Source organism: Pseudophryne corroboree, chromosome 1 (genome assembly GCF_028390025.1).
Source record: "Pseudophryne corroboree isolate aPseCor3 chromosome 1, aPseCor3.hap2, whole genome shotgun sequence".
Taxonomy (NCBI): Eukaryota; Metazoa; Chordata; class Amphibia; order Anura; family Myobatrachidae; genus Pseudophryne; species Pseudophryne corroboree.
In genome coordinates this window covers 144,889,536-144,903,152 of record NC_086444.1, presented here as the reverse complement: position 1 = coordinate 144,903,152, position 13,617 = coordinate 144,889,536, and positions in this window count along the sequence as shown.

Genomic DNA, 13,617 nt, shown 5'->3' with positions numbered 1-13,617 from the left:
GCTCAGCTCACACAGCTTATAATTGTGGGGGAGACTGGGGAGCACTGCAGTGCCAGTTATAGGTTATAGCAGGAGCCAGGAGTACATAATATTATATTAAAATTAAACAGTGCACACTTTTGCTGCAGGAGTGCCACTGCCAGTGTGACTAGTGACCAGTGACCTGACCACCAGTATATATAATATTAGTAGTATACTATCTCTTTATCAACCAGTCTATATTAGCAGCAGACACAGTACAGTGCGGTAGTTCACGGCTGTGGCTACCTCTGTGTCGGCACTCGGCAGCCCGTCCATAATTGTATATACCACCTAACCGTGTTTTTTTTTTCTTTCTTTATAGTCATACTAGTTACGAGTATACTATCTCTTTATCAACCAGTCTATATTAGCAGCAGACACAGTACAGTGCGGTAGTTCACGGCTGTGGCTACCTCTGTGTCGGCACTCGGCAGCCCGTCCATAATTGTATATACCACCTAACCGTGGTTTTTTTTTCTTTCTTTATACATACATACTAGTTACGAGTATACTATCTCTTTATCAACCAGTCTATATTAGCAGCAGACACAGTACAGTGCGGTAGTTCACGGCTGTGGCTACCTCTGTGTCGGCACTCGGCAGCCCGTCCATAATTGTATATACCACCTAACCGTGGTTTTTTTTTCTTTCTTTATACATACATACTAGTTACGAGTATACTATCTCTTTATCAACCAGTCTATATATTAGCAGCAGACACAGTACAGTGCGGTAGTTCACGGCTGTGGCTACCTCTGTGTCGGCACTCGGCAGCCCGTCCATAATTGTATATACCACCTAACCGTGGTTTTTTTTTCTTTCTTTATACATACATACTAGTTACGAGTATACTATCTCTTTATCAACCAGTCTATATATTAGCAGCAGACACAGTACAGTGCGGTAGTTCACGGCTGTGGCTACCTCTGTGTCGGCACTCGGCAGCCCGTCCATAATTGTATATACCACCTAACCGTGGTTTTTTTTTCTTTCTTTATACATACATACTAGTTACGAGTATACTATCTCTTTATCAACCAGTCTATATTAGCAGCAGACACAGTACAGTGCGGTAGTTCACGGCTGTGGCTACCTCTGTGTCGGCACTCGGCAGCCCGTCCATAATTGTATATACCACCTAACCGTGTTTTTTTTTTCTTTCTTTATACATACATACTAGTTACGAGTATACTATCTCTTTATCAACCAGTCTATATTAGCAGCAGACACAGTACAGTGCGGTAGTTCATGGCTGTGGCTACCTCTGTGTCGGCACTCGGCAGCCCGTCCATAATTGTATATACCACCTAACCGTGTTTTTTTTTTCTTTCTTTATACATACATACTAGTTACGAGTATACTATCTCTTTATCAACCAGTCTATATATTAGCAGCAGACACAGTACAGTGCGGTAGTTCACGGCTGTGGCTACCTCTGTGTCGGCACTCGGCAGCCCGTCCATAATTGTATATACCACCTAACCGTGGTTTTTTTTTCTTTCTTTATACATACATACTAGTTACGAGTATACTATCTCTTTATCAACCAGTCTATATATTAGCAGCAGACACAGTACAGTGCGGTAGTTCACGGCTGTGGCTACCTCTGTGTCGGCACTCGGCAGCCCGTCCATAATTGTATATACCACCTAACCGTGTTTTTTTTTTCTTTCTTTATACATACATACTAGTTACGAGTATACTATCTCTTTATCAACCAGTCTATATTAGCAGCAGACACAGTACAGTGCGGTAGTTCACGGCTGTGGCTACCTCTGTGTCGGCACTCGGCAGCCCGTCTATAATTGTATATACCACCTAACCGTGGTTTTTTTTTCTTTCTTTATACATACATACTAGTTACGAGTATACTATCTCTTTATCAACCAGTCTATATATTAGCAGCAGACACAGTACAGTGCGGTAGTTCACGGCTGTGGCTACCTCTGTGTCGGCACTCGGCAGCCCGTCCATAATTGTATATACCACCTAACCGTGTTTTTTTTTTCTTTCTTTATACATACATACTAGTTACGAGTATACTATCTCTTTATCAACCAGTCTATATTAGCAGCAGACACAGTACAGTGCGGTAGTTCACGGCTGTGGCTACCTCTGTGTCGGCACTCGGCAGCCCGTCCATAATTGTATATACCACCTAACCGTGGTTTTTTTTTCTTTCTTTATACATACATACTAGTTACGAGTATACTATCTCTTTATCAACCAGTCTATATTAGCAGCAGACACAGTACAGTGCGGTAGTTCACGGCTGTGGCTACCTCTGTGTCGGCACTCGGCAGCCCGTCCATAATTGTATATACCACCTAACCGTGGTTTTTTTTTCTTTCTTTATACATACATACTAGTTACGAGTATACTATCTCTTTATCAACCAGTCTATATTAGCAGCAGACACAGTACAGTGCGGTAGTTCACGGCTGTGGCTACCTCTGTGTCGGCACTCGGCAGCCCGTCCATAATTGTATATACCACCTAACCGTGGTTTTTTTTTCTTTCTTTATACATACATACTAGTTACGAGTATACTATCTCTTTATCAACCAGTCTATATATTAGCAGCAGACACAGTACAGTGCGGTAGTTCACGGCTGTGGCTACCTCTGTGTCGGCACTCGGCAGCCCGTCCATAATTGTATATACCACCTAACCGTGGTTTTTTTTTCTTTCTTTATACATACATACTAGTTACGAGTATACTATCTCTTTATCAACCAGTCTATATTAGCAGCAGACACAGTACAGTGCGGTAGTTCACGGCTGTGGCTACCTCTGTGTCGGCACTCGGCAGCCCGTCCATAATTGTATATACCACCTAACCGTGGTTTTTTTTTCTTTCTTTATACATACATACTAGTTACGAGTATACTATCTCTTTATCAACCAGTCTATATATTAGCAGCAGACACAGTACAGTGCGGTAGTTCACGGCTGTGGCTACCTCTGTGTCGGCACTCGGCAGCCCGTCCATAATTGTATACTAGTATCCAATCCATCCATCTCCATTGTTTACCTGAGGTGCCTTTTAGTTGTGCCTATTAAAATATGGAGAACAAAAATGTTGAGGTTCCAAAATTAGGGAAAGATCAAGATCCACTTCCACCTCGTGCTGAAGCTGCTGCCACTAGTCATGGCCGAGACGATGAAATGCCAGCAACGTCGTCTGCCAAGGCCGATGCCCAATGTCATAGTACAGAGCATGTCAAATCCAAAACACCAAATATCAGTAAAAAAAGGACTCCAAAACCTAAAATAAAATTGTCGGAGGAGAAGCGTAAACTTGCCAATATGCCATTTACCACACGGAGTGGCAAGGAACGGCTGAGGCCCTGGCCTATGTTCATGGCTAGTGGTTCAGCTTCACATGAGGATGGAAGCACTCAGCCTCTCGCTAGAAAAATGAAAAGACTAAAGCTGGCAAAAGCAGTAGCACCGCAAAGAACTGTGCGTTCTTCGAAATCCCAAATCCACAAGGAGAGTCCGACTCCAATTGTGTCGGTTGCGATGCCTGACCTTCCCAACACTGGACGTGAAGAGCATGCGCCTTCCACCATTTGCACGCCCCCTGCAAGTGATGGAAGGAGCACCCGCAGTCCAGTTCCTGATAGTCAGATTGAAGATGTCAGTGTTGAAGTACACCAGGATGAGGAGGATATGGGTGTTGCTGGCGCTGGGGAGGAAATTGACCAGGAGGATTCTGATGGTGAGGTGGTTTGTTTAAGTCAGGCACCCGGGGAGACACCTGTTGTCCGTGGTAGGAATATGGCCGTTGACATGCCTGGTGAAAATACCAAAAAAATCAGCTCTTCGGTGTGGAAGTATTTCACCAGAAATGCGGACAACAGGTGTCAAGCCGTGTGTTCCCTTTGTCAAGCTGTAATAAGTAGGGGTAAGGACGTTAACCACCTCGGAACATCCTCCCTTATACGTCACCTGCAGCGCATTCATAATAAGTCAGTGACAAGTTCAAAAACTTGGGCCGACAGCGGAAGCAGTCCACTGACCAGTAAATCCCTTCCTCTTGTAACCAAGCTCACGCAAACCACCCCACCAACTCCCTCAGTGTCAATTTCCTCCTTCCCCAGGAATGCCAATAGTCCTGCAGGCCATGTCACTGGCAATTCTGACGAGTCCTCTCCTGCCTGGGATTCCTCCGATGCATCCTTGCGTGTAACGCCTACTGCTGCTGGCGCTGCTGTTGTTGCTGCTGGGAGTCGATGGTCATCCCAGAGGGGAAGTCGTAAGACCACTTTTACTACTTCCACCAAGCAATTGACTGTCCAACAGTCCTTTGCGAGGAAGATGAAATATCACAGCAGTCATCCTACTGCAAAGCGGATAACTGAGGCCTTGACATCCTGGGTGGTGAGAAACGTGGTTCCGGTATCCATCATTACTGCAGAGCCAACTAGAGACTTGTTGGAGGTACTGTGTCCCCGGTACCAAATACCATCTAGGTTCCATTTCTCTAGGCAGGCGATACCGAAAATGTACACAGACCTCAGAAAAAGAGTCACCAGTGTCCTAAAAAATGCAGCTGTACCCAATGTCCACTTAACCACGGACATGTGGACAAGTGGAGCAGGGCAGGGTCAGGACTATATGACTGTGACAGCCCACTGGGTAGATGTATGGACTCCCGCCGCAAGAACAGCAGCGGCGGCACCAGTAGCAGCATCTCGCAAACGCCAACTCTTTCCTAGGCAGGCTACGCTTTGTATCACCGGTTTCCAGAATACGCACACAGCTGAAAACCTCTTACGGCAACTGAGGAAGATCATCGCGGAATGGCTTACCCCAATTGGACTCTCCTGTGGATTTGTGGCATCGGACAACGCCAGCAATATTGTGTGTGCATTAAATCTGGGCCAATTCCAGCACGTCCCATGTTTTGCACATACCTTGAATTTGGTGGTGCAGAATTTTTTTAAAAACGACAGGGGCGTGCAAGAGATGCTGTCGGTGGCCAGAAGAATTGCGGGACACTTTCGGCGTACAGGCACCACGTACAGAAAACTGGAGCACCACCAAAAACTACTGAACCTGCCCTGCCATCAAGCGCAGTGGAGAATGATTTCAACGTTGTGCAAGGTTCTGCTGCCCTTTGAACTTGCCACATGTGAAGTCAGTTCAGACACTGCCAGCCTGAGTCAGGTCATTCCCCTCATCAGGCTTTTGCAGAAGAAGCTGGAGACATTGAAGGAGGAGCTAACACGGAGCGATTCCGCTAGGCATGTGGGACTTGTGGATGGAGCCCTTAATTCGCTTAGCAAGGATTCACGGGTGGTCAATCTGTTGAAATCAGAGCACTACATTTTGGCCACCGTGCTCGATCCTAGATTTAAAGCCTACCTTGGATCTCTCTTTCCGGCAGACACAAGTCTGCTGGGGTTCAAACACCTGCTGGTGAGTAAATTGTCAAGTCAAGCGGAACGCAACCTGTCAACAACATCTCCTCCTTCACATTCTCCCGCAACTGGGGGTGCGAGGAAAAGGCTCAGAATTCCGAGCCCACCCGCTGGCGGTGATGCAGGGCAGTCTGGAGCGACTGCTGATGCTGACATCTGGTCCGGACTGAAGGACCTGACAACGATTACGGACATGTCGTCTACTGTCACTGCATATGATTCTCTCCCCATTGAAAGAATGGTGGAGGATTATATGAGTGACCGCATCCAAGTAGGCACGTCACACAGTCCGTACTTATACTGGCAGGAAAAAGAGGCAATTTGGAGGCCCTTGCACAAACTGGCTTTATTCTACCTAAGTTGCCCTCCCACAAGTGTGTACTCCGAAAGAGTGTTTAGTGCCGCCGCTCACCTTGTCAGCAATCGGCGTACGAGGTTACATCCAGAAAATGTGGAGAAGATGATGTTCATTAAAATGAATTATAATCAATTCCTCCGTGGAGACATTGACCAGCAGCAATTGCCTCCACAAAGTACACAGGGAGCTGAGATGGTGGATTCCAGTGGGGACGAATTGATAATCTGTGAGGAGGGGGATGTACACGGTGATATATCGGAGGATGATGATGAGGTGGACATCTTGCCTCTGTAGAGCCAGTTTGTGCAAGGAGAGATTAATTGCTTCTTTTTTGGTGGGGGTCCAAACCAACCCGTCATATCAGTCACAGTCGTGTGGCAGACCCTGTCACTGAAATGATGGGTTGGTTAAAGTGTGCATGTCCTGTTTATACAACATAAGGGTGGGTGGGAGGGCCCAAGGACAATTCCATCTTGCACCTCTTTTTTCTTTTCTTTTTCTTTGCGTCATGTGCTGTTTGGGGAGGGTTTTTTTGAAGGGACATCCTGCGTGACACTGCAGTGCCACTCCTAGATGGGCCCGGTGTTTGTGTCGGCCACTAGGGTCGCTTATCTTACTCACACAGCTACCTCATTGCGCCTCTTTTTTTCTTTGCGTCATGTGCTGTTTGGGGAGGGTTTTTTGGAAGGGACATCCTGCGTGACACTGCAGTGACACTCCTAGATGGGCCCGGTGTTTGTGTCGGCTACTAGGGTCGCTTATCTTACTCACACAGCTACCTCATTGCGCCTCTTTTTTTCTTTGCATCATGTGCTGTTTGGGGAGGGTTTTTTGGAAGGGACATCCTGTGTGACACTGCAGTGCCACTCCTAGATGGGCCAGGTGTTTGTGTCGGCCACTAGGGTCGCTAATCTTACTCACACAGCTACCTCATTGCGCCTCTTTTTTTCTTTGCGTCATGTGCTGTTTGGGGAGGGTTTTTTGGAAGGGCCATCCTGCGTGACACTGCAGTGCCACTCCAAGATGGGCCCGGTGTTTGTGTCGGCCACTAGGGTCGCTTATCTTACTCACACAGCGACCTCGGTGCAAATTTTAGGACTAAAAATAATATTGTGAGGTGTGAGGTATTCAGAATAGACTGAAAATGAGTGGAAATTATGGTTTTTGAGGTTAATAATACTTTGGGATCAAAATGACCGCCAAATTCTATGATTTAAGCTGTTTTTTAGGTTTTTTGGAAAAAAACACCCGAATCCAAAACACACCCGAATCCGACAAAAAAAATTCGGTGAGGTTTTGCCAAAACGCGGTCGAACCCAAAACACGGCCGCGGAACCGAACCCAAAACCAAAACACAAAACCCGAAAAATTTCCGGCGCTCATCTCTAATTAAAACACAACATCTTGCTTTTTCCATCTGAGCATTACTAATACTAGGGAGACACCCAGTTTCTTAGCCTCTGGGCTTCTCTGTTCACTTTGTGTTTATTTTGTTACCCTATCACCTTCTGTGTACGTAATGTCATATTCCCCAGTCTGTCTGTGAGTTCATTTGTTTTGCATCCCTATCCGTTCAGACACCAGTACATTCCTGCAGGCACTGGTGTGCATAACATATTCAGCAGCCTAATACTCCTGTTGAAATTTTGTGGGAATATGGAGCATACCCCTCAAAATACGTTGCAACAGGTGGTCGATCAGGTGCAGGTCCTGACTCGACAATTTAATGATTTGTCCATTAAAATGCACACCTCCCAGGCTGCTGGCGGAGCTCCCGCAGCAGCAGCACCTTCAGGGGTTAAGGAGCCGAAAGTAAATCTCCCGGATCGTTTTTCTGGAGATCGCTCGCAGTTCTTTTGTTTCAAGGAGAGCTGCAAGCTATACTTCCGGCTTAGGCCTCAGTCTTCTGGGTCGGAGATTCAGCGGGTGGGCATAGTGATTTCCTTGCTACAAGGAGACCCACAGGTCTGGGCATATGGGTTGCAGCCTGACTGTCCGTCGCTTAAAAGTGTTGATGCTTTTTTTACGGCACTGGGCATGTTGTATGATGACCCTGACAAGACGGCCTCAGCCGAGGCTCAGATTTCGATCCTTAAGCATGGGCGAAGGCCAGTTGAGGTTTACTGTACGGAGTTTGGGAGGTTGGCCCATGATACCCAGTGGAATGACCCAGCCCTGAGACACCAGTACCGAAGAGGTCTTTCTAACCAGATAAAAGACCAACTGGTACAATATCCCTTGCCTGATAGCTTGGATCAGCTCATGCAGTTATCCATCTGGGTGGATAGACGGCTGAGAGAGCGTAGGCTTGAAAGGGAGACCGAGGTTTCCTTCTTTCCCAAGGGAACCTCAGACTCTGAGGAATTTTCCGAGGAGCCTATGCAGATTGGGGCTACCTGCCTCTCCTCGCGTGAGAAGACACGGAGGAGACAGCAGGGGTTGTGTTTGTACTGTGGGAATAAAGGTCATGTGATAGTATCATGCCCAGAAAAGCCAGAAAACTTCAGGGCCTGAGGGTGATGGGAAATATCCTGTCAGGCCAGAAGTCAGAATTTCCCAAAAAGACTTTTATCATTCCGGTGACCTTGAAGATCCTCGGTCAATCTGTCAAGACTGCGGCCTTTGTGGACAGTGGGGCCGACGGGGTTTTTATGGACCGCCAATTCGCCCTGAAACACTCTGTTCCCTTAGTACCCTTGGCATCGGAAATTGAGATTTGTGGGTTAAACGGGGAACCATTATCCCAAGGTAAAATTACCTCTTGCACTAGCCAGATTTCTTTGTTTATTGGAGCCACACACTCTGAAAAATTGTCCTTTTATGTGACTGTCTGTACTTTTGCCCCATTGGTGTTGGGGTTACCCTGGTTAAGGGCCCACAATCCTCAATTTGACTGGGTCTCTGGGGAGATTCTTAGTTGGGGTACTGATTGTTTCAGGAGTTGCTTGAGCCTTCCAGTCAGGCTCTCGCAGCTAAGTTTGCCAGGATTGCCAGGGTGTTATGCAGATTTTGCGGACGTGTTCTCCAAAAAAGTTGCAGAGGTACTACCTCCCCATCGCCCCTATGACTGTGCCATTGATTTGTTGCCAAATGCTAAGCTTCCCAAGAGCAGGTTGTACTCCCTGTCACGTCCTGAGACTCAGGCTATGGCAGAGTACATTCAGGAGAACTTGGCTAAGGGATTTATCAGACCTTCACAGTCTCCAGTTGGGTCGGGGTTCTTCTTCGTGGGTAAAAAGGACGGTTCGTTGCGACCCTGCATCGACTTCAGGGAATTGAACCGTATCACGATTAAAAACTCATACCCACTGCCTCTCATTTCGGTCTTGTTTGACCAGCTTCGTACTGCCACCATTTTTTCTAAGATTGACCTACGCGGTGCGTACAATCTAATCCGAATAAGAGAGGGGGATGAATGGAAGACTGCCTTTAATACCCACTCAGGGCATTATGAATATTTGGTGATGCCTTTTGGGCTCTGTAATGCCCCGGCAGTCTTCCAGGATTTCATGAATGATGTACTCAGGGAATATTTGGATAGATTCTTAGTTGTATACTTAGATGACATCCTAATCTTCTCTCATTCCCTGGAGGAACATCGGAAGCATGTACGCTTAGTCCTCCAGAAACTCAGAGACCACCGGCTTGGGGCGAAGCTGGAGAAGTGCGAATTTGAAGTTCAGCAAATCGCATTTCTAGGATATATTATCTCCCCAGAAGGTTTCCAAATGGAGGGTTCCAAGGTACAGGCAGTCCTGGATTGGGTGCAGCCCAGTAGTTTGAAGGCGCTTCAGCGTTTCCTGGGCTTTGCGAATTTTTATAGACGATTTATCGCTGGATTTTCGTCTATAGTGGCGCCCTTGGTGGCACTCACTAAGAAAGGGGCGGATGTTGCTCCCTGGTCTTGTGAGGCTAAAGCGGCTTTTGCCCGTCTCAAAAGGGCATTTGTATCGGCCAAGGTGCTGCGACACCCAGATCCAGAGCGTCCTTTTGTGGTGGAGGTGGATGCCTCTGAGATGGGTATTGGGGCAGTGCTCTCTCAGATGGGAGTGTCTGATAATCGCCTTCATCCCTGTGCTTACTTTTCCCGTAAATTTTCGCCTGCCGAGATGAATTATGACGTGGGTAACCGGGAATTGTTGGCTATTAAGGATGCACTCGAGGAGTGGAGACACTGGCTTGAGGGGGCTAAGTTTGTGGTCTCAATTCTCACCGACCATAAGAATCTGGCATATTTAGAGTCAGCGAAGTGTCTCAATGCCAGGCAGGCACGATGGGCTTTGTTTTTTGCTCGCTTTAATTTTTTGATAACATATCGCCCTGGGTCAAAAAACATCAAGGCTGATGCGCTCTCGCGGAGTTTTGCTCCAATCCAGGAGACCACCGAGAAGCCGTTGCCCATTGTGTCCCCATCATGTATTAAAGTGGGCATTACCCAGGACCTCTTATCATTAGTCCTTAGAGCACAGGAGCAGGCTCCTCCAGACCTTCCGGTAGGTCTTTTGTTTGTGCCTCCTAGGTTAAGACAGCGAGTGTTCCTGGAATTCCATGCCAAGAAGTCGGCAGGTCACCCGGGTATTGCCAGAACTCGGGAGTTGCTGTCTAGGGCGGTGTGGTGGCCCTCGGTGGCTAAGGATGTGGATCAGTGGGTTCGGGCATGTGACATCTGTGCCCGAAATAAGACTCCTAGAGGGGTTCCTGTTGGCCCATTACATCCACTCTCTATCCCATCTAAGCCATGGACCCACATTTCAATGGATTTTGTGGTGGACTTGCCCAAATCCTCGGGGATGACAGCCATCTGGGTTGTCGTTGACAGGTTTTCGAAGATGGCGCACTTCGTTCCACTGGTTGGGCTGCCATCGGCCAGACGCCTGTCTGAATTATTTATGCTGCATGTTGTGCGTCTCCACGGGTTGCCACTTGATGTGGTCTCTGACCGCGGATCCCAGTTTGTGGCCAAATTCTGGAGGGCATTTTGTTCCGATCTCCAGATTTCTGTCAGCTTGTCGTCAGGCTACCATCCGCAGTCTAATGGGCAGACTGAAAGGGTGAACCAGTCCTTGGAGCAGTTCCTCAGGTGTTATGTCTCCAAGTGTCAGACTGACTGGGTTGCTCATCTGTCCATGGCGGAGTTTGCCTATAACAACGCGGCTCACTCTGCTACAGGGATCTCTCCCTTCCTTTGTGTGTATGGGCATCATCCTAAGGCCAATTCTTTTGACCCCCTGGACTCCACGCCTGGTGGTTCCTCTGTGGTTTCGGTCCTTAGAGGTATTTGGAGGAAAGTGAAGAAAGCCCTTGTGTCTGCGTCATTAGTGACCAAAAGGGTTTTTGATAAGCGGAAAAGACCCTGCAGCTTCAAATTAGGAGACTTCGTCTGGTTGTCTACCAAGAATTTGAAGTTGAGACAGCCATCTCATAAATTAGGCCCCCGGTTCATCGGCCCTTATAAGATCACCAGGGTTATCAATCCGGTGGCATTTCAGTTAGATCTGCCCCGTTCTTTGGGTATCAATAAAACATTTCACTGTTCCCTTTTAAAACGGGCGATTAGTAATCCTTCTTCCAGTGGAAGACCTTCCCCTCTTCTGATACGTGGCCAGAGGGAGTTTGTTGTTGAAAGAATTCTTGACTCCAAGATGGTTCGGGGTCGGCTGTCATTTTTGGTGCACTGGAAGGGGTATGGCCCGGAGGAGCGGTCGTGGGTGCGCAGTTGTGATCTTCATGCCCCCAGACTGATACGCTCTTTCTTCTCGCAGTTCCCCGATAAACCCGGTGGTAGGGGTTCTTTGACCCCCCGTCAGAGGGGGGGTACTGTTAGGGTCTCCTGCCCTGTGCTGCCACGTCGTCATGGCAACCGGCAGACAAGTGCTAGTGGAGTAACCTGAGCGCAGCTGATACTCCGGTTCGGGTCTTTTGTTGTGCAGTGGTTACAGGCTCTGTGCACGGCAGGGGATCCGGTGCTGGTTTTTGTGCTCACAGTCTGTGAGGTCTGAGTGGGGCGTGGACAGCACCTGCTATATAAGGCCTCTTCTCAGGTTAAGCAGATGCTGCTGAATCTTTGTTGGTTAGTCAGTTCCTGAAAGTTAGCCAGTACTGTGTAGCTTTGTATTTGTTGTTGCTTACTGCAAATAGGCCTGGGGATTTGGTACTACACTCTGCCAATCCAGACCTAGCAGTAAGACTGGAGTCAGTCGTTTAACTTGCTGGGGTTCTTTTGCTACTCTGTGAACTTAGCAAGTTTGCGGCTGTATTCTCAGATTTGCCTGCCTAAATCCTGTCTCACTGTGCAAGGTGTTCAGGTGTCAGTTTAGTGGCAGTAAGCTGAACCTGTGCACTGCAAGTGAGGATTAGGACTGTGGAGACTCTCCTTGTGTCTATCATTCCATCTCTGACCAAGGAGTTTACTGCCACACCCGTTGGTAACCCTTTAGGGTTTTGCTGTTACCCTTAGCAACAGCATTTCGGGTTCTCTACGTATTAAAACACAACATCTTGCTTTTTCCATCTGAGCATTACTAATACTAGGGAGACACCCAGTTTCTTAGCCTCTGGGCTTCTCTGTTCACTTTGTGTTTATTTTGTTACCCTATCACCTTCTGTGTACGTAATGTCATATTCCCCAGTCTGTCTGTGAGTTCATTTGTTTTGCATCCCTATCCGTTCAGACACCAGTACATTCCTGCAGGCACTGGTGTGCATAACAAGAAGGACTCAACCATACGCAGAACATGACTGCTCTCTTCCATAAGTCTGAAGACCCATCACTGCATCTTCTTCTAGTAGAGACACCATCAGACCACCATTCAGTTATTTTGTGCAATACTATAAAATATATCCTGGCTTTCATTAAGAAGAAAAGTTGACAGAAAAATGAGCAATAAATTGATATACAATATTGATGGGTGCAGGAGGTGAGAGTGCAATGCAGTCAGCACCATGTGGCCTCTCTTATTCCTCTATGAGACAAAGTCTGGTCTTGATTCAGATGTGGTTGAAGGTGCTATAGGTGTTGCTTACATGGAAAAAGCAGTGATAGCACTAATATGATAATGCAGAAGGTGGTGGCACCTCCTGCAGCATTACTGATCCATGTTGCTTCCTAGGACGCAGCATCGGAGTATCTGCGACATCATTGGCTGGCTGCATGACCCATGGGGTCATGCAAGCCGGCCACCACAGATCCAACAAAGATGCTAGGAAATCTCTATGTCCTGACAGAGATCCTGGCCTTGTCACTCCCCCACAATGGCGGCGACAAGCCGTAATATCTAGTTCAGGCGTATTTACAATGGGTGCAGGGTGTACAGTGCAGTCCCCACACTGCACATCATGCACCCAGGGTATACCTACCTGGTGCTGGCAATCAAGTTCCCCCTCCTCTGTGGCACCATCTTCCCAGTGATATTTTGGAAAAATGGCACCAAGCAGTGAAAAGCAAAGGCTCTGGCACTGTCCCAGAGTATTTGCTATCTTCTCAAGTAACACTGGGAAAATGACGCCACGGAGAAGGGGGACCCAAATACTGTCAAAAGTTTAGAAGTGTAGGGGAAGGGGCACTATTGCACATGGGTCCCCTATGGCGTTAACACGCGCCTGAATCCAATTCTTCACAATGACAGGAAGAGCCACCATCAAAGGATCAAAAATGCATGGTCTATGTAAGGTCCAGCATTTGCATTTCCAGCAATGCATTTACTGTATGTTCTGCTTACCAGGATTGAATTCCTAGAAATCACACATGGCTTACCATGAAACGTTTACAAGCACACATCTTTTCACTATTGTACCAATCAATACTCTGTA